The sequence below is a fragment of the Corvus hawaiiensis genome, chromosome 11 (genome assembly GCF_020740725.1).
Source record: "Corvus hawaiiensis isolate bCorHaw1 chromosome 11, bCorHaw1.pri.cur, whole genome shotgun sequence".
NCBI classification, from domain to species: Eukaryota; Metazoa; Chordata; class Aves; order Passeriformes; family Corvidae; genus Corvus; species Corvus hawaiiensis.
This window is the reverse complement of record NC_063223.1, coordinates 5507902-5534346: the sequence shown is the minus strand read 5'-3', so window position 1 is coordinate 5534346 and position 26445 is coordinate 5507902. Positions and strand designations below refer to the sequence as shown.

The following is a 26445-nucleotide window of genomic DNA, read 5'->3' as shown; positions in this document are numbered from 1 at the left end:
AAGAGCCGGGATGGAGCCGAGGGTGGGATCCCAGCAGGAGGGTTGTGCCACCTTCCCCTGGTGCGAAGGGCACGTCCTCTATCCCTGGGCACTGGTGTGCTGTGCCACTCCAGCACCGAGCTGCCACTGTGGTCTCTCGTGTGCCCCCACTTTGTTGGTACCAGTTTTACACACACAAGTGTTAAAAGAAATTACAAAGTTCATATTTCTACCATTAAAGCAGATTTTCAGGGAATCTCACAGGGAAATCTCTGTGGTCTCGGCTGGTTTTGATGAGTTCTCTCTGTATGTTTGTCCCCTTGAAATAGTTTCACCAGATCAGTGATTGAGGCTTCTTTTTTTCCAAGAAGAAATACCCTCTTACAACTGCTTTCAGTGCCTAATAATGAGATAATCATTAGTTTAAATGTAATATTGTGGTTTTTCTGTGGGGAAGTGCATTGGTTCAGTCATGACCATGCTCCAGGTGACTTTGTCGCTGATGTTTTTCCTGTGCATCTTCAGTTATAATGGAAGTGAAGCAGAAGCCTTAAAGACTGTTGGTAATTCTGCTGTCACTGGAGCTCTTTAGCCAGGACTGGAAATCACTTTTCCAGAAAAATTTCCAAAACTCCCTCTTGCCTCCAGAGCAGAGAATATTCTGTAATGTTATGTGGAGGGAAATCACTCACACACGCTCTTGTTTTACAATCCATCCCAAAGCTGGTACCTTTGTTTAGCAACATTTCCTGCATTGTTTTTGGATTGGAAGAGAGTTGTTATTTCAGGATCTTTTCAGTGGAAATGGGAACATGTTTTCCTTGGGCTGTTTAACAGAACCATAAACTCCTTTTGATCAATTAGAGCTCCAATTACCTGCAGCTCCGTTTCTGCCTCGGACAGCCATGGACGTTCTGCACTGCCAGCAAGCCGAGGACCAGAGTGTACAACTGGGCTGGTTATGGCCCTATTCTTCTTGGAACCAGGAAAACTGATAAATGGCAACAAACTGATTTATTGGGAAAAAAAAAATGAAGCAAGGATGTGTGTCCTACATGTAAGAGTTGACTGAGTGGGCAGTAATTGTTCCAAAATCCTGTTGGAATATATTGACCTTGATGATCATTTTCTATCTCCGTGGCCGTCCCAATAATTGTCTTTGCCTAAGGAGCCCCTGGAAGCTGCTCTCAAATCAGAGCAGCCCTTCAGTGTTTAACTCCTGACATTGTGACATCCATTAGGAATGCAGAGAGGTAGGAATTACCCTATTCAATCCGATTAAAGATCCAATTAAGTTGGAATCCTCTCTCCGTTAGTAACTAACACCACATGACTCCACACCCTGGGAAAAGCCCCAAACCTTCCTCCCTCCTCCCTTGAACTCTCATCACAATTAAGGAGCAAATTGTCCCTTAAAGATTATTTTATTCTATTTTTTTGTTTGTTTTATTTTATTTTGTTTTATTTTATTTTGTTTTAATTTTTCCCTTCTTCCCAAGCACTCACAGCTTGGCTTCCATCGTGAAACATGAGATCAATAGCCCTTATAAATTCTTCTCCTGCCTTGGGAAAGTATTATTATTAGCACTTTAAACACCTCATCATTCTCCTAATCATCCTGCCCTTTGTATCAATAACGTTTTTGTGTCAGACAGGTCGCAAAGTTAATTATTATGATTTTTTTTCTTGTTCTAAATGTACTGTGTCTTAATTCCAGTGTGATCACTGGAGTGACTGTTTGACCTTGTTTCACCTGTTCTCATAAATGCTTGTGTCTGTCATGTCCGTTCCTTGAAACATTTCATCTGTACATGAAATCCTGGGATTCTTCTCATTCCTTTCTTAAAGGGACTTTTAATATTTGCCTTGGGTTTCTTTTCTCTTTTAGTCCTTTTTACATCTCTGATTTTTGAATGCAGTTATGCTCGGTGTCAAAGGCGAAAATAAATCAGCAGCACATCTGAATTACTAAAAATTACTATTAATAATTATTTTAGTCCTTTCTAAGGCATTCTGTGCAGGATCCTCATCTCAGTTGCATCTTGAGCACCTTGGGCTGCTGAGCAGATGCTTCCTATTGACGTGATTTTTCTTCTTTTTTGTGGAAAGAAAACAATCCAATTGAAACCCTCTTCTCCTTCAGCCTCCTGAAGGCCAGGGGCTATTTGCTGAATTTAACTTCCCTTACATAAATGAAACAAATCTATTCTGACCCTTGAGGAAGTCTCATGTTTTAGATCATAGGTCGCTTCTAAATATAGGGATGGGAAATTAACGTCTCCCTGGATGGATGATGCTGTAGCTGTCTCCTGCAAGGCTTTTCAGAGTTTCCTTTTAACTGAGGGGCCTGGTCGTTTCTGAAGAGGCTGAAATTTGAGTGGATAAAGTGTTTATAAATATATATTTATATATATTTATGGTTTTTTATATATGTATGTGTGCACACAGTTACATTACTCTATACGTATGGTTTTGCACAGAATTGTTTAACCATCGTGGCAGTTCATGGGAAATAAAATCATTTGGGAGCTATATCTGTGTATCTATATCTTTATTTTTGTTTCACAACCAGTTTGTGCAGCAGGCAGTAGCTGTAGCCGTGGGCTTCTGAATCTGATACTACATTTATCTTCCCTGAAAATAATCAGAGTACAACATCTGATGTGCCTGAAAGAGAAACAAACACAAGTGAAGCAGCTCAATACGGAGCTTATAAAATGTTTAGATTTATTCCTGAGCTATGAACTTCGAAATTTGATATTACACACCTATAATGTGTTTGCATGAGTGTGTGCACCCAAGTGCATTTATACCTTCTATTTATAAATAAATATGTATTTAAATTGGGTTTTTTTGCCTTGTGTGGGCACATCAGAAGTTCTGGAAAGTTCATATAATAATGTTTATTTCTTCCTAATATTTAACAATTAGGTCTTACCTGAGAGGTGGTTCAGATTCCTTCTATTTTGGGATATTGTTTCATTTGGGTGCTCCTCTCTGAGGAGCATCATCGTGTCTGTGGCACTGGCACTCTCTGTGGCAGATGTTATGACTCAGAGCAGACAAGAAGATTCAGATTCATATTTTCTTCTTCTTCTATTTTTTTTTTTTTTCCCATAAGTGACTTGCCCCCCAGGTATGTTTTGACAGGGAGGATATAACTTCAAATTAAATGTGAATGTGGAGGCTTTCCAAAGCTCCAGATTGCAGAGGTTTCTCAGCGTGGCTCAAGGAGAAATAAAACTCTCCATGCTGGAGGGCTGCTGTGATGGGAGGGGGCAGCTCTGGTACAAATTTGGACACAAGAGAGGCCCTGTCCATCACTGAGCTGCTTTCACTTCAATCCCTTAACAACCCTGTCTCTTCTGGAAACCTCAGAAAGGCCAACAGGGCACAGCTGGATTTTTCCCTTCTACCTCCAGATGGTGACTGGTGGTTTAACATCTTATTTATCAGGTGAATAGCATCAGTGAGCACAGGTGTTTTTAAGAGGAAGAATTTGGTGTCAAAGCAGGCATTCCAGAGGGCCAGGAAGGGCTTTTTGTCCATGCCAAGGTGTTTGCTGTCCTTTTGGATAGAGAGAGGTGCAATGAGGAGATGATGTCCTTCTTCATTGTGGTGGGGTTTTTTTTCATGTATTTCAGGAAATTGGTGTCTGTGATTTGTATGTCTTTTGAACTAAAAAACCACTCCAGATCTAAAACATGTGAAAGGATGTCTCAAGTTTAAGAGCAGAACTTTCTTCCTGATGAAACAAAGCATGGAGAAACCTCCAGATTTCTGTCCCAGCCCTAACAAGGTGGGGTTTGCATTGTCTGCTCCTCTTTGTGTGGGTTCTGCCTGACTGAGGACCTGACATCATCTCACAGTTTGCCTTTCCTTTTCCCACCTTTATTCTCTTTTTCACCTTTTGTTCCAGCATTTGACCTGTGTTTCATCTGCTTCTCTGCTCCTCCCTCTCCAGTGCTCCTGTCCCCATCACTGCTGGGTCTCAGGGCAGGTGTGCTCAGCACAGGGGGTGGTTCTGCAGCCCCTGGAACTTTCCCAACGGGGATGTTTTGGGGTTAGTGGGGTTTGATGCTGATCAAGGACTGTTTTCGTCAGGGATCTGTGAATTCATACATCTCTTGGAAACCGTGGAATTGCAGAAATATGTGTGCAGGAAGGATCTGTCCCTTTGTGCCAAGATCTGGGGCGCCTTTTGTGAGACGTGGCCATGAGTTTCCTTTGTGCCCCCAGGTTGCAGGAGGTGTTTCCTTCGGTGCTGGGGATCCAGCCTGGCAAAGGAGTGAGAGCCAACTCGGAGAGCTTTAACCCATAATAAGTGTGGTGTCCTCGGGGAGAAGGGAGATTAAAGAGCCCAAATTCTCCAGGAGATTGTCACTTGGCTAATGATGATCGTAGCCTATGGCAGTCGGGGATGATAGGGCTGATACTTAGCAGGGGTTGTGAACCAATTAGTCTGCTCAGCAAAATACTTGGTCCATTGGGTGCAAATGTTAGGAATATTTATAGGGCTGGCTCTGCAGTCAGCTAATCAAAACTGGGGAAAGCTACTTAAGAGGCTGTCCCAGGCTCTACAGAGGCCCTGAGATTACCCAGCTGACAGATAAACAAATGTTTGCCCATGTAAATATTAGGACTCAAAGACTGTATTTGAACTCTTTCTCAGTTTCTTGGTGTTGTAAAATCAATTAGGGGTGATTAAAACATGCTGGAGAGTGGTTCCCTGTGGAGAGCAGGCTCTGATGGAGGCTGTCCATGGGCAATCTCCTGTTGGCTTTTCCCAGCTTGGCTTTTGGGGTGTCCCATGGTCCAGGGGGGGTGGGGACAGGGGATGTCCCATCAGCTGGCCCAGGTAAAACCGCAGCAGCACAGTAAGAATTCAGCATTTACTGACATGGTTTGCATTCATTAACTGCCTAATGCTTAAGCTCTGGGTGTTCCTATTAGCTCCTTAACCCATTAACTCTTGAACCTGCTGATTTCCTCAAACACAGCACTGTTGGAAATAAACATTGGTCTCACAGTTAGTGCTGTCCAGCACCTGCTGCTACTGAAGCAGAGACTTAGTCCTTGCATGAAGTCTAATAGTAGAGCTGGAGAGGAAATGCACTAATTCACCTTAATTTAAGGCTGGCTTAAATGTTTCCAAGGGTTTCTCTGTTGGCTTGTTTATTTATTTGCACTTCATTTCAAATTTTCAGGGGTTTTCCTCTCTGATCTCAGGCCTCACTTTCAGAAACGCTTCTGTAAAACAGACAAGAGTAAGAAAAATCCACAGGCTTCCCTGGAAAAGCTTTTTGAAAGCTGAGAGTATTGATTGCTCAGATTGAAGGCATAAATGTGGTTATACATGTTTTTACAGGGAATCTGCAAATAGAAGAACAGCTTCCAACCCTACTACTAAGCTCCTCATCAAAATATTCTGCCTTCCTGTTTTCCAGCTGTTATTTTACAGCAAGTGATCATTTTGAAATACAACCATTTTGGGTTTGGTTTTCTCCGGTTTATTTGAAAAATCACATGTTAAACTGGGGCATTTATTGCACTTGGCAAGCTCTATGCTAGGTCTTTAGGTAAAGAAAGATAAAATTTTAATAAAAGCCAGGTTGCAGATTGTTCTGGCGAGCACAATGTGATTTTATGTTTTTATTATTATTATGGTTTTTTCACATCCCCCTGTGTGTAAAAGCTTTCTTTATGCTGCTGCTATTCTGGCTGTAAGTGGCTTTAAGTGCAGTGGGGTTTAATATACAGATGTTCTTTCTGATGGGTCCTATATGTTCAAAATGACATAATGTCTTTTTTGAGCCTGAAGAGCTCCATTCTCCTTGGTCCTGGTAATTGTGTTAACAGTGCTCTTTATTTGGGGGTTTTCTTCTTTTGTGCTTTCTTTTTGTTCACGTGTGTATCAGAGATGCAACACACTGGCAGTTAAATGGGGTAAAAATGGTCTTTTGGAGAGGACGGTCCAAGTCCATGGAGACTCTCCGGGGATCTCATTAAAGCATTCTTCTCTTATCCAGTGTTCTGCAGTATCAGCTCTCAGAATCCCCACAGTGTGGATTCCTGATAGGTTGGTTTACACAGAATTAATTGTCTAATTTTGTGAACAACCAGTACAGTGCACATTGATTTTTATTTATTTATTTATTTAGCTGTCTGTTTTTAATCTGGGGTGTTGCTCTTGTGGATTCTGCTTTGTATTTTGAGGTAGCTTTTACAACCCATCTTTCTTTACACCAGTTTGTCATGATCACATAGGAATCATTATTTATTTTTATCATTCTTCTTTTTGTCCTTCCAATACATAGGAATTGCTGGTAATTTAAGCAATAATTTTCTGCATTAAAAAAACAAACAAACAAAAAACACATATAAGGAGGTGTCAGAAAAGCAAATTCAGATTGTATAAGGCTTCAGTGGTTTAGATGCTCCAGAGACCAATCCTGAGTGAGGAGCATGGATTTCCCTTGTCCTCAGAGGTCACCTGGCTGCTTTGGTGGTACTGGAATAGCACAGGGAAAATGAGCCTTGCCCAGAACAAAGAACCAGCAAGTGGAAATCAGTTGGTACAGAAGCACAGAAAAATATGTTTGAATAAAATCTCGTGGGCTGGGCTGCGAATTTGGCTTGAACAGGTTTTTTAATAGATTTGGAGGATCTGTTTTAAGGCAAAGTTTTTGAAATGTAGCTTTCACACAGAGAATTTCTCCATTAGAACCAGAGAATTGTTTAGGTTGAAAAAGACCTTTAAGATCATTGAGTTCCAGGCTATTACCTGTGGGTTTTAGCCACATGAGGAAGATGGACTTACTCACAATATCCCTCAGCTTGCTTTGGGCAGGGTGGCTGCTAAAAACCTGCTGCTCCCAAGCACCTGCTGCAAACTGCTCGCAGCTTGGCTCCTCATTCTGCTGCCCTCGGGAGACAGATCCCTTCCCTTCTCTGCTCACGTGGGGAAAACTTGATGGACTTGTGCTGCTTCCTCAGCCCCAGCCCTGGCTGTGCTCCTGCAGCCTGCTGAGAGCTGTGCCCTGAGGAACAGCTTTGCTCTACAAAGCTCATCACCAAATACAAAAACCTCTGTGGGACTGGAGCTGTTTACTGGCATCAGTGTTGGCTGCAGGAATTGGTGGCTTCATCCTCAGGGCTGTAACCTGGAGAAGTTATAGCCTAAATCCCAGACAAGTTTTGGGAGGGACCTTAAAGCTCATCCAGTGCCACCCCTGCCATGCAGGGAACACCTTCCACTATCCCAGGTTGCTCCAAGCCCCGTCCAACCTGGCCTTGGACACTTCCAGGAATGGGGCAGCCACAGCTTCTCTGGGCACCCTGTGCCAGGGCCTCAGCACCTTCTGAGTAAAGAATTTTTCCTAATATCCAATCTAAACCTGCCCTCCTTCAATCTGAGGCCATTCCCCCTTGTCCTGTCACTCCATGCTCTCACAAGTAGTCTCTCTCCAGCTTTCTTTCCAGTTGGGAGTTCAGGCAAAGGGAATGGGAGTGAGAAGATGCGAAAGTGAGGCACTTTGGTTTATGTAAGTGAGGGGGATTAAGGCAGTAGGAAGAGGTGAGGGAGAGGACAAGTCACGATAGCTTATTTGGAAGGGAAAAAAACCCAAACAAAGCTGCAAAATTATCCTCAAAGCCTGCTGTGACTCAGAAAATGTGTTAATCAACGCTCGGATTTTATCTTCCGTTTCTCATTTACATCCACAAGACATTTTCCAGTGAAAACTACAACTTTTTGTGTAAGAAGTGAGCATTTTGGACAATGTTCATGTTCTTTATGGTCTCTCCTTTGCCAGCATGTCTAGGAGGGTGAATAAAAAAGAAGTCAGGGGAAGTTTGCTTTGCCATCTCGTTTATTGTCCTTTTAGCTCTTGCTTCTATTAAAGAAGTTCAGGAGCAGTGCACACTGGGAATTTATATTGCCACGGCTGTTCCAAACTCCTTTTGCAACAGGGATTGCATCTCCCTCTTAGACACTGGATCTGAAAAATCAAAAAGGCAAATGGGATTTCTCCATCACCCCCAAAGTTCCCAGGAACTGCACGCTGGGCTTGAGCAGACCTGAAGCTGTTCCCTGTTAGGAGGCAGCTTGAAAGGGGAATGTGGCACAATCCTGTCTGGCCCTGTGACAGGGATGTGACAGCGAGCAGAGCCCCCGAGGGCTGTGTCCTGTCCTGGCCCCACTGGTGATGTGCACATTCTCCTCCTGTCAGTTGCTATCTCGGGCTGTTGACATCATACACTAAATAACACTTAGGCAGGTCCCTTCCCATTTAAAGATGAATTCCCGACACAATTGAGATCACCGGGGCCTTTGTCACCGACTTCAATGGGCCTCAGCTCCCACCGCGTGGCTCCGAGGGAGGAAGGATGAATTGCTGCCGAGAGCGCGACTGTCTGTGCCATGCGGGGAAGGATAATTAGCAGGCGCTCACGGAGCTGCCATCGTGGCTGTCTGATGAATAATAGAACTGACTACAAGTGAAACGCCGCCTTCCAAGTGGGTAAAGTGATTCTAGCAGATTAACATGAGTGTAGGCAGCCAAGAAATATGGCATGTAAACCAAATGTGAGAGGAGTTCTAGACAGAAGACATCGGCTTTTCCGTCTGTCTGGTGTCCAAAACATGCTGTGGATTTGTGTGTGAACACTGCACCAGGAAGTTGTTGGGGATCAAGAAGACAAAGTATCGTGTAACTAGGATATGTTTCTGTTTTGTTTTGTGGACTTGGGTTGATGTTCTTAGAGGAGCACAAGGGAGATTTCAATGAAAACTCTTCTCCTTTTTTGCTTCTTGTCAAAAATACCTTTGGAACTTGCTGGATGCTTGGAGCTCCTTTGTAAGGTGTTCAAGACCAGCTTGGATGGGGTTTAGAGCAACCTGGTCTAGTGGAAAGTATCCCTGCCCATGGCTGGGGCTTGGAATGAGATGAACTTTGAGGTCCCTTCATACCCAAACCATTCTGGGATGGCACAAGGATGATGGACCATGTTTTATTGGAAACCCTGGCTTGGAAACTCTGACTCCTGACAGAAAGATGGTGAGACCAGCTGGTGCAGTGAACTTGTGGGACAGAGATAGGTGCTTTGCAGATCTGTTGAGCAAAGCAAGCAACAATTAAAGCAGAAGAAAGGCAGCCCAGTGTGGTTTTAATCATTAGTCTCAGTTTGTCGTTGGTCTTAACGCTGCGTGAAGCTTTGTGAGAGCATAAAGGCAGCTCTGTAATGCCGGGCCTTTTAACCAGCCCTGTTTGTGTATTGTGATTGGCAAAGCCATTGACTTCATATTCTTTCATGTTCTTTCTGTTCCCTCCTGTTTTGATGTTATCCTGCAGTCATCTTAGCTGCGTATTAAACAAGAGACTACTTCAATATAAAATGATCAAAGGGCTGAGGGAATACAGGGCCATAAAGAATATATGGAGAGCTGGGGGAGAATGGTGAGTTGAATTTAAAGGCTTTTTCAAGCTGCTTAATTCCTGCTTGGATTTCTGGTGTCGCCAATCGGCAACAGTGCCTTTCTTTAAATCTTTTACTAAGGATTGACCGGCAGAATCGCTGTTTTACATGGGGCTTAAAGAGTAAAAGGCCACCCTGAAGGTCAAACCCTAGGAGATTTCCTCTAAGAGCTCATTGATTCTCCTAGATTTTTTACTTGGGGAGAGACCACTCCTTCCTAGATCTGCAGCTTGGATACAAGTGCCTCAGTATGTGCCAGCACAGAAGGCAGGAGCCAAAGTGTAAGGGCAGGAAAAAAAATAAGAGGGAAAGATGCTGTGGGGCAGACAGACAATGATCTCAGCCTTGTATCATTCAAACTGGTGACATTATTAGCTACTGGTCCATGAAAAAGAGGGAAGTATTATTTTATCTGTCTCAGAAATGGATTGTGTTAACAATGAAATTGGGCAGAATAAAGATTTATGGCCCCATCCTCAGCCTGAGTAAACAGGCAGAGGAGCTGAGTGTGTGGGGATGGAAAAGCTGGGATGTAAATGCTGGGGATCTGGTTTTCTTCACCTATAGACATGAATTCAAGGGTGCTGTGACTGCACAGGCAAGTAACTGTCTCTTTTTTGCACAAAAAAATTAAGATGAGCATGTTTTGCCTCTCTAACCTCATTAAAGTGCTGGCTTTGTGAGCTGCCCAGTGCTGTGGTAGTGATTAACAAAAGCCTACCCCATAAGCAAACTCTGCATTTGTGCTATTACCTACTCCTGTGATATTTCAATCTGATTCATTAGAGAAATTAGCATTTTTATGGACTAATTAGGGGAAAATGTTGCTCGTACTCTTCCTGATATACAGAGATTTTTCACTCAACAAAGCCACACAAAAGTGAAACATGATTCCCCCCTCCCCAAAAAAAAAGAAGAAAAGCAAAATGACTACTCAAATTAACAAAGAATAGTGGGGAGATTTGAACTTATAACCAGCAATTAAGAGAAGGTTAGATTGCTGCACTGCTGGCAGTTTGTCCAGTCTTTTTGAATTCGAAATTCCAGCTCTCTTTCAGCTATTTTGGTTCTTGAGGCATAAAAATATTTTAAAAGCTGTCAGTCAGTCACTGTATTTTTTGTGACAGTTGCAAAATGCACAGTAATGAGAATGAATAGTAATGAGTGCATTATTCAGCAGCTATAAATACCAATTGATTTCCACTGTAAGTTTATATATTTCAGTCAACATGCATTTTTAGCTTTATTTTTTTCTTCTCTTTAAAACCAGGCTCAGGTTTTATTAGACTGTAGCAAACAATCATTCAAACACGTCGTGGTTTCCCTCGTGTTACGCTAATGAACCAGTTGCTTTTGAAGTTTAATTCTGAATCTGCCTGTGTCTCACTTGCTCCTGCTCACTTCTCCCTTTGCCAGGAGGGTAAAAATGAGTGTCTGGGACTAAACATCTGAGGTCAGCTCTTTGCAGGGGAAGTGGTTTTTTCTCTTTTCTGAGAGGGTGGAATAACATTATTTTAATCAATGCAGACATCTCCTGTTTTGATTGTTATGTTTTGATAATGATCCTGCTTTGCAGAGGCTCCGAGCAGTGAAGCCCTCGTTTTGGGCTTCTGTGGAGAAGGCAAAAATCTCCATCTTGCACAGAGGGGAGAAGTTCAATTAGGCCTTCTGGTGCCAGGGGAGGTTGATCAGGCTTTAATTGGCTCCGGCTGACTGGCTTTTAGGCCGTGCTATTCCTCACCTGCAGTTGGATCCTTCTCAAATATGTATGGAATTTTGTATTGCGTTTGAGAGTGTCGCACAAAGTCAGAATCGTTATTTAAAATGCTACTTTACCGTGAATGCTCTCTGAGAAGCACCAGTGAAGGAGAAACCATTAACATTGTGGAGGAATATAAGTTGGAAGGGAGCTTTGGAGATCCTCCTGCTGAATGTAGGCTTGACTTGGAATTTAAATCAGGTTGCTCAGGGCTTTGTTGGGTTGAGAACAGGAATTAGGCTTCTCTCCTCATGCTGGACAAACAGACTTGTCCCAGCTCTTCTCCTGAGTTATGTGCTGTAACCCCCCCATTGTCCTGATCCATTCTGCTGAATTTTTGCCTGTTTGTCGGTGTTTTGTAACAGGGAACCCAAAAGTGGACACTCTGTTCCAGATGCAGCCTCACAAGGGCTGAATAAGGAGTAAGAATTGCTTTCCCTGACCTGCTGGCTCTGCTCCTGCAGATGGAATCCGGCATGAGGGTGGCACTTGTCACCATCGCTGCCAGCTCCCGTTCAGCTCCCAGGTTGTGTTTCCTGGAGCTGCTTTCTGCACTGTGGGTTTCGATTTGCAGAGCTCCCTGTCTGCTTTGTTGGAATGCTGGAAGGTTTGTGTCAGCTGCCTTCTCCTGCCAGCTGAGCTGCCCCTGAACTGCAGCCTCACTCTCCATTTCTGGTATCATCTGGAAACTTGCTGCTCTCATTGTCCAAGTTGTTAATCACAATATTAAGTGGTTAAATGGATTGTTGCGAGGAAGATTTGCTCCATAACCTTTGGGATTGAGGTGAGAGTCAACAAGAATTTGGATGTGGGTGTGTGTTGTTCCTTCCTGCCTGTCTGGAGGATAGACATGGAAGTTGCCTTTTCCAGTCACCAGAAGGATCCATCAGTTGCCACAACAGTTGAAAGACACAAAAAGCAGCCTCAGGATGATGTCAGTGTTTCTCCTGCACACTCCCAGACCTCTCTTAGGGTGTTTGATTGAGTGATTCCTAACAAAGTGTTCCTCTACTGTAGTTCAGACTTCCCTGCCCCACGCAAAGACATCCAGGACTGTGGAGATGGGCAGCCTGAGAGGAGGCCTTGGCAGTGAAGACTGAGGCAAAACCTTCACTGAGTGCCTCATCCCTCCCTTGTACCCTCTGTCAGTGGTTTTTGGTGACATATTCAGGAGTGACCCACATTTTCCTGGTTGTTTCCTGCAGCTGTACCTGTGGGTGAACCTTTCTAACCATCCACAGCATCCCTTGCCGCCTTCAGCTCCACCTGGGATTTGATTTGCCTTCCCTAATTTTTTCCCTGCAGTTTAAACCAGGCTTCCATAGTTCTCCTGGACAGTCCCCGCTTCCACCTTCTGTTCACTTTCCTTCTGTGCTGGAATTCGGTCGGGGATTCCATGTCCAGCCAAGTCTGCTCCACTTCCCACTCATCAGGGTGGGTTGTTCTTGTACTTGGAGGAAGTTTTCCATGAAGATCACGGAGTTTTCCTGTGCCCTTCTGCCCCCCAGGGCAGTCAGCCATGGCCTTACACCTCCCATCTCCCTGAGCAAGCCAAACCGCTCCTTGAATTTCACTATTGTCAGGAAATCTCAGTCGCTGGTGCACCACCAGTTGCAATATTTGCAGATACCAGGGTGCCTAAAGTCCCCCAGGATGCCCAGGGCCTTTGTGAAAGTTGAATCAAGCTTTATCCACTTCCAGTTCTTAACTGGGTGGTGGGGGTGGTGGGCAGCAAACCTCCCCAGCAACACCCTCCTTGCTGGCCTCTCTCATTCTCGCCCCCAAACATTAGCTCCCAACAAACCTATTTCACAGCATGAAATTCCTGAGAAATCATTCTGAAACTCATTAATCTCTTCAGAGGAAAATTCTGTTGTCTTGGCATTGTTTAAAACACCTTCTAATAGCATGGAATTCCTTTTCCAGCAGAAACATGTATTTTTTCTGATGGGAAAAAAAATGAAATCCTATTGGACTCCAAATACTTGGAATACCATAATAAATGAAGCATCTTCCTGATGACCTTTCTTGCTGAGGGACTGTTGGTGTGAAGTCTTTGTGCATGGGCAGAAGGAGTTAACAGCACAGTTCAGGTCTGGAGTGCCAGTGTAAAGCACTCATTGAATTGATGACTTCTTTCAGGTGCACTTTCCTCCTCGTGCTTCAGAAGTTGCGATGCTCAAATTGCCCATCTTGACCTCAGCTGTCTCCTGTGTTAATAAAATGCCCTGTGCTGCTACTCAGGCCATTAGTTGGGACTCGGAAGTTTTATTTCTGGCTCTGCAATTATCCCCCTGCTGTAATTTCCTTATCTGAATTGGGGATAAATAACAAAGCTTTCCTTCTTCGCAGAAGGCTCGGAGATTTGATGATGAAAAATGCTATATAAGGGTTCAACGTTGTTATGTGAACAAATATCACTTTGTTTGCATGGCTTGACCATCTTAACAAGCAAGTAGAGAGTTGATGACCGAATCAAGATAAGAATTGAACAAATGAGGCATAATGAGCACCTTCAGACGATTGACTTCATTTTTTCCTTCTGCTTGAAAGTCATTCACTTTTATAAGTCTGTCTGTAGAGGATTTTTTAGCCTGTAAATAATTTGCCAGCTGGGTGAAGAAATCTTTTAGTTTGCTTGTTTCGTGGTTTGCTTATCATTTCAGATGCCAAATAAGTTACTTATTGGTTTGTATGATCATTAGCAATCTCAGCATAGAATCACATATTATAAGGTTAAGCTTCCAATTTTAATGTTGGACAATTTTCAAGTGCATTTAAAGGGCATTTCCAGGAAGAAAAAAAAGTGAAAATTATAGTTTAAACGTGAACTATCTTTATAACAGGAAAAAAATTGTCCTTCATTAAAACTATGCTCTAAATCTGTTATGAAAAGGGCAGCAGAAAACTGGTCATTTAAAAAATATTTTCAAACCTCTTTGTCTGTTATGTGCACTCAGTGCCATGGGTTAGGTCCTTCTGATCTGCCAGAGTTCATGCTCATGACAGCTTGCATGGGATTGACTTCTGGATTTAGAGAGGAAAAAAACATCCTCAGTTCAATTTGCATAAGATTTTTAACCAAGAAACATTAGGAAATGGTTTGTCAGGTGGGGTAAATAAATTTAACTTCAAAAACCTGCACTGGGTCATTTGAGTTGAAGACTATTTGCCTTCAAACCATGAGAAGGTTTAGATGGGATATTGGGAAGGAATCCTTCCCTGTGAGGGTGGGCAGGCCCTGGCACAGGGTGCCCAGAGCAGCTGGGGCTGCCCCTGGATCCCTGGCAGTGCCCAAGGCCAGGCTGGACATTGGGGCTTGGAGCAGCCTGGGACAGTGGGAGGTGTGAGGGGGTGTGATAGGGGGTGAGACTGGATGGGCTTTAAGGTCCCTTCCAATGCAAATCATTTGGGGATTCTGTTTCTTTATGATGAGAGTTGCTCCAGAGTGTCTGAGAGCAACCTTGTGAGTAGCTGAAAACTAATTTATATCTTAAAAAACACAGAGCAAAGGTTTCTGGCTGTCTTCATCCCTGAAACCCCAATAGTGTGATGGGAACCCATGGACCTCTTGGAAAATGGTGAATATTTCTCAGCTGGTGTGCAAACACTCAGAAAGCTGCCTTGCCAGTTGGAGAAATCGTTTTGGCAGCCCACGTGCCGTTCAGTTTGCACATCCTGCGTGGTGAGGAGCTCAGAGCGGGGCTGTAACGCAGCTCTGAGCATTAGGAGGTTGTTAAAAGCAGTGCAAGTGCTGCCTGTACCTCAGGGACATTAAATGCAGAATCATTTTAACTAATAGGCAGGTACTCAGTGTGCCGAATTTTACCCCAAGGTGCTCGCGGGCTCCTGCGAGGTGTCGGTTTTGCTCACTGACTTTTATGGACTATCAGGATTTATTGACCCAGCAGCGGAATATTGACAGAGGTGATTCTGCCCCAGTGCCAGGTTCCCTTAAGGGACAATAAGAACACCTGGTATGCGCTGTAAATTTAAACTCAACTCGTGTGTGTCGTGGCACGAGGTTTAACTGCTGAACACTCACTGATGGTGGGGCAGGGCTGAACATGAGACCTGGGTGATTCTGCACAGACCTTGACATTTTCTTTATGGAAAAAATGGCTCTGCTGTCCCTGGGTAATGACAAGGCTCAGAGAGAGAGCGTGTGCAGCAATGAGCCTTTGCATGGGTATTGGAGCCGAGGTGATTTTCTCCTGGTAACCATCCTAACAGCTTTTAATGCCCTACATCCATATTATCAAGTTCACCACCTGAGTTATGTACTGGCGAAGAGCTATGACATTTCTTATGCCTGAGTAACTGAGGACCCAAGTCTGGCCCAATGGACTTGATTTACAAAAACGTATTCACGGCTGCCTTCTTTCATTGGTGCAGTAAATCACAGGAATTGTCAGCCAACATCATGTGATGGGCCCAGACAGCTGGGATTAGTATTGCAAGGCTCTCTTCATATTCTGATAACACTTCCAGTAATAAACAAGCAGATATTGAGCAACTTGTAGCACTGTGCTTGGAGTAATTATGAGCCACCTTATTCTATATGTGCCACTGAGTAGAAATGTATTTTTATCAATTTTTTTTTCCTGGTGGGAAAAGTTGAAATATGGGCAAAGCACATCTACTAAACTAGACTTCTTAATTTTATTCCTGTAAAATTAATACCTCCTACTGCTGCTAAGAAGAAAATAATCATATTATTTAAGAAACAGAAAAATGCTTGTGCTGACTCTTCTCAGTACCCTGCATCTCTGCTGGGTTGTATTCAAAGTGCACATGGGTAAAATTACATCGAAAATGTTTGTTTCTTTATGAAAGAGTTTCCTTTCTCTCTTGCTGTTCTTTTTCTCAACCCATATTAATTTTATGTACTTGGTATTAGTCAGAAGACATCACTGTAAATACTCCCCTTAGCACATTTGCCCTTCTGTGGGATCCGTAAGCTGTGAGGACCTTGACCTTTTGCTGGGAAAGTTTATCCACTTCATCCCGTGCTATTTTCCAAGCTGGTTAATGCATCTTTTTATTGCTTGACAAAACCTCCTCCTTTAAAACCCTTCAGCTGTTAATATGCACAAGTGCAGCTCATGCCTCACTGGCGGTGCTGCTGAAGCCGATAGGGACAATGCCTGGCCCTGGGTGCCTGGATTTGGGTCCTTTCATCCCTTTGCCACCCACACGTCCCTGAAATAGGATCAACGTTCATGGTCTGCACTGAGGGCAGGGTCAAGGCAGGTTTGATGTGCAGAGCACAGTGCTGTGGGAGCAGGTTGGCTTCAGGAGCAGCCAGAGCAGCTCCAGAGCTCCATTCTGGCCAGCATTCCCCTCCTTTGATACCATTCTTCTTTCTGAAGTCCTCCGGGACAAATCTGCGAATGATCTTCCTTCCTCTGCAGCAGCCGCAATTCAAACAACATTTAAACATTTGTTTGTCATTTCCAGAACATTATCTGAACCCGACTCGCAGTTTTTACTTCATCCATTTGTGTGTCTGTGAGGGAGCAATGCATGGATGGAATGTGAAGGTCACATTGCAGCAGGCACCACTCATCCCTGCTTGTCTGTCCCTCCTCTGCCATCAGGACATGCAGGAGCTCAGGAAGCTGCTGGTGCCATCTGTGGCATGGCCAGAGGCAGTGGGTGATGCCAGCCCTGCTCCTGGTCCTGCTCAGACACCGAGCAGCCCCAGCTGGGCACAGGGATCAGGGATGTCTCAAAGCCATCTCTGTGCCCCGCTGCCTCTCCCCTGCCTGCGCCACACAGAGCTGGCTGCGAGGCAGGGTCAGAGGCAGGAGTGCCCAGCTGAGTGCATGGAAACGTGAACTGCATTCCCTCACTGAGAATCTGTCAGCTCCCTCTGACCTCTGGGGAAACTGAAAGACAGACTGACTGTACTTGTGGAACCTCAAAACAATAAAATGCCTTTGCAGCTCAGGAAGCAGCACTGGGAGCCCAGACATGCAGACCCACAGAGGAAAAAATTAGATTTTAATTTCTCAGCTTTAAAAATCCCAACAGATTTACCATAGCAGGGTGCTTAACTTTGGTTCAGACCACAGGGTTTCTAGGACAGTCACAAATTCCAGTTTGGAAGGGTGCAGGTTTTCCCCTTGTAGTACTCAAGGCATGGAAAACCAACAACAGGCTGAGTTTTTAGCATAGACTGGAGACAGGTTTTCTCATTAAGACAGACCTGGTTTCAGTTATTCCTCGGTGAAATAAGCCCCGTGGTTGATTTTTAAACTTAAGGAACTTGCTGCAGCCAGAGAGCCCTCAGCAAGAGAGGCCAGAGCTGGCTGGGCCTGGTTATTGCCCAGCAGGAATGATGGTGCTTTCCTTCCCTTCCAATAGCATCACCTCAGGTGGGAACACCTGGAGCAGAGGCCTCTGAGTCACAATTTTTCCTTCGTGTTACAGAAGAGTCTTGGGCAAAATACTGGATAACCTTCCCTGGGGAGCTGCAGTAACACTGCAGGGAGTGTTGGATTTGAGGTGGAGGAGGATTGTGGGGATTCATGGAGTTCTTTAAGGAAGACAGTGGAAGGTGTCCATGGAAGGAGGGTTGGAATGAGATGGTTTTAAGGTCCCTTGCCACCCAAAGCAGTCTGTGATTCCATGATTCTCTGACAGCCCCCAAAGCCTGGAGTGACCCCTGAGCAGGCTCTGAGCTGAGGCTGTAGTGGGTGCACTTGAGCACCGAAATCAGTTCTGCTCCTGCTCTGCCTCTGTCATGGGAAATATTTCCAGTGCTTTTGGGCAGCAGTGAATTCATATTGTTTAAACTCAGCCTGAAGCCACAAGAACTGCTGTAAATTGGCTGGCTCTGATAAACCCAGTGCCACAAATCAGATGATTAATACCTGTATAAATCTTGTCTTTTTTTCCCCAAGTTTTCCTACACTTTTCGCTGGAAATGTTTTTGATGTAAACCCTTTCCTTCAATCTGACAGCTTTTTTTGCCCATCCTCTGTCCATACAGTCTGCTAATAACTTCAGCCCTACAGACCTTCTCTCCAGGAAATGCCATTAAGATTTTCTTTCAGCAAAAGCAAGCAGCCCTTCAGAAATCCTCTATCAGGTCTGTTTTTTCCTGTTGTGGTTTGCTTCCTTTGCCTCCTGCTCTTTTTTTTTTCCAGGATAGCTGTAATTTAAAGCTTACAAGATCAATAAGTCCAAGATGCACAGCATAAATGAGAGAAGCAGACAAACAACTGGTAAAGATAGGAGACAGCTGATGAAAATGAATTCAGCTATAAAGCATTTGAGTTACTGTTCTCTGCTGTGATTTCTGAGAGAGATTAAAATATAGGAGGAGGAGGAGGAGATACAAATCATCATTCCTTCCTCCTTCAGAATCTCGGATTGAAATAATGTTGAATTTCTTCTTTTTCTTCCCATGTCTCTATATAAACAGGAGATTTTTTTATTTGTAGGAGAGCTTTTAATCAATTACAAGAGAATTTGCTTAATATAACTGGGAGCAGTGTAATGGCAGGAAGTCTGGACCTGATGTAATAAGAGCATCTTGTCTTGAACTCCCTGAATCCAGCCCTGTGCTAAACCAAAATCCTGAAAATGGCCTCTGTTCTGCACTGGTTCATGGCAGAAGGATTTTTCCACTCTGCTTTGCAGCCCAGGCGATTCTTCATGGGGCTGGGTAGGGGTTCGCTCTGTTTTCCAGCCCAGGCATGTCTTGCAAACCTTGGACCAGGCTGGCACAGCTCAGTTGGGCTGTGCCCAGCTGGCACAGCCTGTGGCTCAGGCAGTTTGCATTTGGCATTACAAATTGCAGTCACATTGCTTCGGGGAGGTGCAGGCTCTCTGAAAGGCCCAGTGTAGTGCCAGCAGGAGAGCAAACATTGCTAGGCTAAAGCCTCAATAGAAGTCAAGGAGGATTAAGGTGCAGCTGAAAGTAGAATTGGGGTTCCTAAATCACTGCAGAGCTTTAGAAAATGTTTTCTGTTCACATCACAAACCATAATTTATTGGCAGAGGGGTCAAACTCTACAATATATGTGCTAGTGAATTGTGCTCCAGTAAAACTGCAAACTTCTGTTGATGGGGAGGTTCTTACAAATGTTCCCTGCGTGCCCATGGCCACAGGAACTCCCTGAAAGGCTAAAGATGTGTCTGGCAATAAACACTGACATTTCATATGTTTACACCCGTGTGTGCTGAAGGTGTCTCTATTTACCCCAAAAGATCAGGGGCACTTTGCAGTATGAATTTGAAACACTCTGGGAAAGGAGGTACAGGTGCACATGTGCACTTTGGAAGAAGGATTGGCTTTGTCCACGGGGAAATAAGGCTGTCTGCAACTGGTGAGATGAGAGCAGATAAAGAGATTATCAAGTAGTGACAAGAAAGAAAATAGGTTAGCTGAATTCCTCTTTATCACTTCTTCTCCCTCAAGACATCTCTCCGAGTGTCTTGTCATTCATACCGAGAGGCTGGAAAGAAAATCGCTTTTAAAGGTGACCCACAGAGGTAAAACCAGACTAAAATGGTGCTTCTGTGCTTCTTTTGCTCCTGCAGGACAGAGGAATTGGTCTGGTGTTTACACTGTGTGTGCTCTGTCATTTGGGAGAGCAGGAAAAGTGGGATTAGAGCTCCAAAGTCTTTTCCTTGCTCCAGAACACAGTGGAGCATTCTGTGATCCAGTTGTGGGTGGGAATATCGAGGTCAACAGCAGAGGTGTGCCCTGTCCTTGCAGTAGAGAGGCCAATACAGAAATGCAGCTCTTGGTCAATGTGTTTAAAACTGGTGGAATGTATTGGAAAACAAACAAACATTTAAGGGATCTGTTCCCTCTTGGATGTGCTTTTCTTCCATGAGCCTTTTTTTATTTCTTCTCCTTTAAAGGAAAGTAACTATTGAAAATCACTTTGAAACATGTTTCATGTTAGGAGAGCAGTAATGTAGGTGGTGATTGATAAGATTTATTGTTTCTGGGTTTGTGTTATCTTGTGATTCCGAGGAAAGCTGAATCTTATCTGTTTGGTGCTATATAAATACTTAACAGACTTCAGAGGGCTTGTAATGTAAGCAGACAGGAAAGGCAGAGAGGGGGAATGTGCAGAAGAGTGCCTCATTCCAAGGCCACAAACCTGATTTAGAATGAGAATCAGATCTTCTCACTTCAGCCCATTTCTTTCTATTCCATGGGGTGTGTTGCTTCTGTTATTCAAATATGGAAAACCCTCTTCTTTTCCAGGTGAATGAAAGGCAAGGAGAATGAGATCAGACAGGAGCTCAGCGTACAGGGGAAAAAAAAATAAAGCAAAGGAATTGTACTGATAAAGGTGCTGGTTTTAGATAAATTCAACATATGACATGCCGTTACTCAAATCACAATTCTGTCTTTATTTCTAGATGCAGTAAAGTGGGGAGAAGGATTCAGATGTAAGACTACAAACTGACCATGCATTGATGAGGAAACAGCTGCATGTCCTGGTTAGAAATGCATATTTTTCTTTTTAATTAAATATTCGTGTTTTGGATGTCGATTTTATTTGCCTCTATTTCTGAATCATCGCAGAAAAACTCACTGTAACCATTTTGGACCCATTTGATATAATTTCTGCCTGGAAAAAGCTCTCTATAAAAGCATAAACACGTGTGTGTGTATCTGTTTGTGCATGTAGGTATGTTCTGGAATGATTCCATGGGATTTTAATTCTCTGGAGGGTGTGGACATGCTTTCAGAGCCCGACAGCTCCGAGGTCAGGTGGAGCTTGTTCATCTTCTCTTATTGCAACCCAAGCAAACATTCATTTGTTATTGTGTGTGGAGCTGAGCCCTAAACCAGGCTTTATCCTGTTGTAGCAACTAATTGGTGAGGAAATTGTGATTTTACATTTAAAATACCCCCTCAGTTCTGGAGAAAAAGGTGCTGTGACCATTCTGCCCTGATTATTTCAAGGTCAGTGTCCCATTCTGCTCCCCATCAGCTGCTGGTGGCCATCAGGGCAGGGAGGGGCTGGATGGATTTCCTTGGATTTCCTAAAAGTTGGGCACGATGAAGAGAAATAGCGGAAGAGCAGGGCCTGAGGGGTGGCACTGCCAACAACTGTTCATCAGGGAAAAAAGCCCTGCAGTTATTTATGGCCTGGACTTCTCCAGGACATTTTGTTTGCAGGGGATTTTAGTGCCCATGGACCCTTCCTGTAGTGAGATGTGCTTGGAGGAAATAATCACACTGGCAAGGGGTTTCTGTCTATTTATTTAATTATTTTTAAATCCTATTCAGAAAAAACAAACCCTCCTGTAATTCTGTTTTCTTTCTGTTGTGGCTGGTGAAAAGGGAGTCTGGGCTACCAATATATGCATTTCCCATGAACTTTTACTAACAGGAGCTCTAAGGAGAAAGCTTTGCCTATAATGGCAATTATTTATACCATAACTTCCTTTCGAGCTGCCATTTATTAGGATTTTGTGTTCTGCTTACTGGCCTTGACTGCTGTAGAGAGCAAGTTTCTTACGTACCTGCTGCTGAATTTCGTTTTGTGAACCTCTGTGATCTGTAAAAATCAGAATGATAAAGTTATTGACAAAATGGGGTTTGTATGAAGAGTGTTTAAATTTTTTTAGGCTTTTTTTAAAAATTATTTTCTTATACCCAACTGATAAATGGATTTTTTTCCTTACAGTCAGTGATTGTTCCAAGTAGAAAATAATTTACTAATTTCTGATTAACCCTAGCTAATCAGACAGGCAGTGGCATCCAGCTGCTGTGTGAGCCCAGATCTCCATAAAATCTGGTTAATATTTTCATTTATCTCATTGAGGGGGCAGCTCTGACCTGAAAAGCTGACTCCCTTGTCTGTTTGTGACTTAGCTGATAAACTTTCCCTCTTTCAGGACCAGACAGCTGGAAAGGCCACCATGGGAGGCTGGCTGGTTTTTGGGAATGAATGAGAAAGAAGAAAGATTTACTCTGCTTTTTTGGGGAGACAGTCTGTGGTGTTTGTTCTTGCACACGTCCAAAACCACCTCCTATCTTTTATCCCCCAAACCTTCTCCTGTGTTCTCTCGGAGGGTCTCCTGTGGGCTGAGCTGTTCTGTTCCCAGGGGGAAACACTGGAAATGCAGGTCCAACATTCCAAGTGCAGGCTTGCGCAGCTTCCTGTGTGGAATCACAGAATCACTTAGGTTGGAAAAGGACTTTAAGGCCATCAAATCCAACCATTCCTGCAGTGCTGCCAAGACCCGTGTCCCCAGGTGCCACATCCACACGGTTTTTAAACACCAAGAAAGTCCCAAAGTGCTGCAGCCTTTAGAGCTGGAGCTTGGCTGTGCCTGCAGTGTGGATGTTTGGAATTGGGCTATTTCTTCCCTTTGGTTCTGACCTTAAAGCACCCACTTTTGTGTTTTTGTGCTGTTTCCTCTCTGACTGAAGCCGTTTCTCAGGGCAGGGATCAGCCTCGTGACCTCCTTGCCCTGCGTGACCAAAGAATGAACCCAGAGCCATTCAGATGGGGCTCCAGACTGGAGTTAGTCTGTGCTGCCCCACAAATAACTGCATTTACTCGCACAGGGTCTCTCTATGTAAATGCATTTCTCCTCTTTGTCAGGAATTGTAATTAAGATTTCATTGCGTGATGATCTCCCTATATTTAGAGCATTCTTCATGAATCTATTACCTTTTAAAAGATATTTGGTGGTGGGAAAGTTGGTAATCGTTCCTTTTCATTTAAAATTCAGGGCATGATATGTGGAGCTGTGTTTGTGGGGAGGGTACAGGGTCCTGTCATTTTCTACTTGCTTAAAAGCTCCGTAAGTGGTTGAGGAAGCTCCCATCCTGAGGAGAAGAAAGGGCTCATTAAAAAGATTAGCTCATAGAGAAAAAATTAAACTTCAGTGCCCTGCATAAAGATTGTAATAACTGTAATAATAAATGAATTAATAATGCATTAAAGCAGAATTCCTCTACTCAGCTTGTCACACACTTATCCTTGAAAATTGACTTCAGTGAGGTGTGTCACATGAGCTAATGACCTCAACTGATGGATTTGGGATTTTTCCATGCTCCAAAATCCACTCAAACCCAGATTTCTGTATTTTTGACAGTTTGCTGGATAGACATGAAGTAAGTTGGGCCATTTGGTGCTGCAAGCCAGGGGGGAAGCTCTTTGTTGAACCAAAGTAATCTCTAGTTTTAACCTCAAGTAATGGGAACTGGTAAATCCTGACCACTTGGAAGGGGAAAAATTGACAATCCAGTGTTGGAGGCTGCACAGCAGCACCAGAGGTGCACACTTTGGGCTGATGGGGGATGCACAATTTATAAGGCCTCTAACATACATTTATATCTATATGGCCTCAGTCTGACTGAGAGTAGGTTTAGATCCAATATTAAGAAGAAATTGTTCCCTGGGAGGGTGGGCAGGCCCTGGCACAGGGTGCCCAGAGCAGCTGGGGCTGCCCCTGGATCCCTGGCAGTGCCCAAGGCCAGGCTGGACATTGGGGCTTGGAGCAGCCTGGGACAGTGGGAGGTGTCCCTGCCCATGGCAGGGGGTGGAATGGATGAGCTTTGAGGTCCCTTCCAACCCAAACCAGTCTGGGATTCTATCTGGGGAGCTCCCATAAATTTGAGGGTTTTGTGCCCACTGTTGTAAATATGAGATTATCAGGATTTAGGAATAAGTTATCAAGTTCAGCCCTGAAATAAGAGGCATCCATAGGGGTTTATTTGAGGAACTGTAGGTGCTGAGGCATCTCTAGACAGCAGAAAAGTGAGAGTTTGGGATTTCTGCTGTCCCCCCTGGGTAAGGGCTGAGTTTCTAATGGCTGTGACACTAGGGAAAAATTGAATTAAGGGAATTGATTACCCAGACATGGCAAGCTGAAGCTGGTTGCAAAAATGGATCTTTAGGTACCTGGGTACCTTTAAAATTAGTCCATTATTCATTCTGAACCCAAACCTGCTCCTCTAAGCCCAGGCACTACTGAAGATGGCATTTACATGAGCCATGAGGTGGTTAATGTTTAGAATCTTGAAAGAATTGAGGCTGGAAGGGACCTGGGGAGGTTCAAAAAAGAATCTGTGGGTTCCAATTAAAGATTATGGGGAACACTCATCTGGTTCCTATAGAATCATGGAATGGTTTGGGTGGGAAGGGACCTCAAAGGTCATCTCAGTCCAACCCGTGCCATGGGCAGGGATGTTTTCCACCAGCCCAGGTTGCTCAGTTTATAGTGATTATGTCACTATGATGCTTCTCTGTGTCCCCATCCACACCTGCAAACAGGTATTTGTAGGTGTTGATTTAACACTGAGCTTTGCCTATGAATGATATGAAAGCAAATTCCTTCTGGGATGCTTTTTTTTCCTTTGGAAAATAATTGAAAATTCATCTCTAGTGTTTTGTTGCTTTTATTGGAAGGGTATTTTTAATAAAAATTTCATTCAGCATGAAAAGGACAACATCAATGGGGTTCTTATCAGTGCTTTGCATCATGTTAATACCAGTGCCAACAGCGAGTTGTGCAGGTATTACACCAGAACAAAGGAAATTATTCCAGGGATTTTATCTGAGAATATTTTGAGTTTGCTTGTCAAGCCATGCAATATGTGCTCTGCTTTATTTGCTGGCTGCTGTGAGAGCAGCTGAACAGTTGCTGGGGTTTGCACAGGGATTCTTTTCTCTCCCTGCACCGGTTTACTTTGGCACATTATTTGATCCACGCCAGGAAAATAGTGAGATATCAAACAAAAGTGATGCATTAATACCTGGAATTGTTACAGCTCAGAGGAGCATTGCTTCTCCATCATTTGAAGTGGTCACTCGGGGTGCTGGAAGCACAATCCTCTTTTTCAGCCTTCCCAGCAATAAAAGGCTCAGCAGTGCTGCTGGATTGTGGAACAGAGCAGGTGCCTGCAGCAGGGATAGCCCGGGGCTGGCGCGGGATAACGAGGGAAGCACGGCTCTGCCTCCTGGGCTGGACCTGCTCCTCCAAACCTCCCTGGCTTCACTCTCAGGGCAGCAGAAAGAGCTAAATGCTGAGGTGTTCTTAAATTTCCAGTAACGAGGCCAAGCTCATTAGCACTCTCATCAAATGGCTTTCAGTTGCTATCAGTCTGACTTGGATTTGAATTGATGACCTTGAGATAAAAGGCTTTTTATTCTATTACCCATCTCCTGAGCCATCGAGTCTTTAATATGCCGTGTAAAATCAGTTTTCAGATGGTATTTCTTTTATATAATATCATCATTTGTTATTAATGATGTCTGATTTTGGGTGCTGCAAGCTCTAATTGTGCACTGTAGTACTTCTGTTATTCCTATTATTTCAGATTTATCTGCTATATTACCAGATACTTGTAGACAAAGAGAAAATAGATTGGTAATAGAGTGTAATCCAGTTTTATATAAACGAGCTAATAAAATCACATAAAAATACAACGTTAAATTCAGCATCAGCAAAGCTCATCTGTTACTTCAGTAAATTGATATATAAAATTCTGCTTCAATGCTGAAATAAACTTTCCTGCAAAATGCTGTATGGGACTACCAAACATACGGAAAATAAAGAAAAAATGAGTAAGAATATATAATACAAACTTAAAAATGAAGGAAGTTTTTATTACATGCCACCCTTGTCCTCCTGAAGGCTTTTCCCTGAGGATAATATGGAGAAGATGATGTGAAAAACCCAACGTACACAGGAATGTTAGGAGTGTAACAAGGGAGCTTTTCCTGGTTTGGTTTTATGTGACTGTGTTTGTTTGGACAAGATAAAACTGGGAGCACTGGGATGAAGAGGTGCCTTTAGGGAGAGATACTTTGGGAACTCTCAGGTATGGACACCTTACTGTCCATATTTGATCTGACTTGAAGGTATCCAATAGGAATTTGAAAAGGAAGATAGTACAAAGCTGGTGCTGCAGCAGTCACTTGTGCCTAATTAAATGGGTTTGTTCCAGAGGAGATAGCATTTCTGTAAGATGCAATTTATTGGGTCTTGACACTAAAAAGTAAGGGTTAGAATGCAAATCTGGTGCAGATTTTAGGGGGTCAGCCAGCTGAGCCCTCTGGAGCCCAGTGCATCCCCTGCCTCCAGCAGAGGTGGTCGTGTCAAGGTCATTTTAGAAGCTCCCAGCGATGGGTCAGAGCAGCTTTCTTGGAGATAATGTATTAAAATTATTAACTATGTAGTTCATACAGCTTTTCATATTATCTGTCCTTAATTTCCCTCGCAGTGAATTAAGG

At 43.7% G+C, this 26445-nt stretch overlaps 1 protein-coding gene across 10 annotated transcripts in view; it reads left to right on the top strand.

Annotated features, from left to right (window-relative positions):
- The window catches only part of CHL1 (cell adhesion molecule L1 like), a 132741-nt gene that overhangs the window by 11261 nt on the left and 95035 nt on the right, over positions 1–26445 (top strand). For 8 of the 10 annotated variants that reach the window (XR_007206010.1, XM_048315221.1, XM_048315228.1 and 5 more), the window contains exon 2: positions 20606–20686. The exons of the other annotated variants lie outside the window; for them this stretch is intronic. The gene's annotated coding sequence lies outside the window, so the exon portion shown is untranslated. The remainder of the gene's footprint in view (positions 1–20605; positions 20687–26445) is intronic. 10 annotated transcript variants of the gene reach the window in all.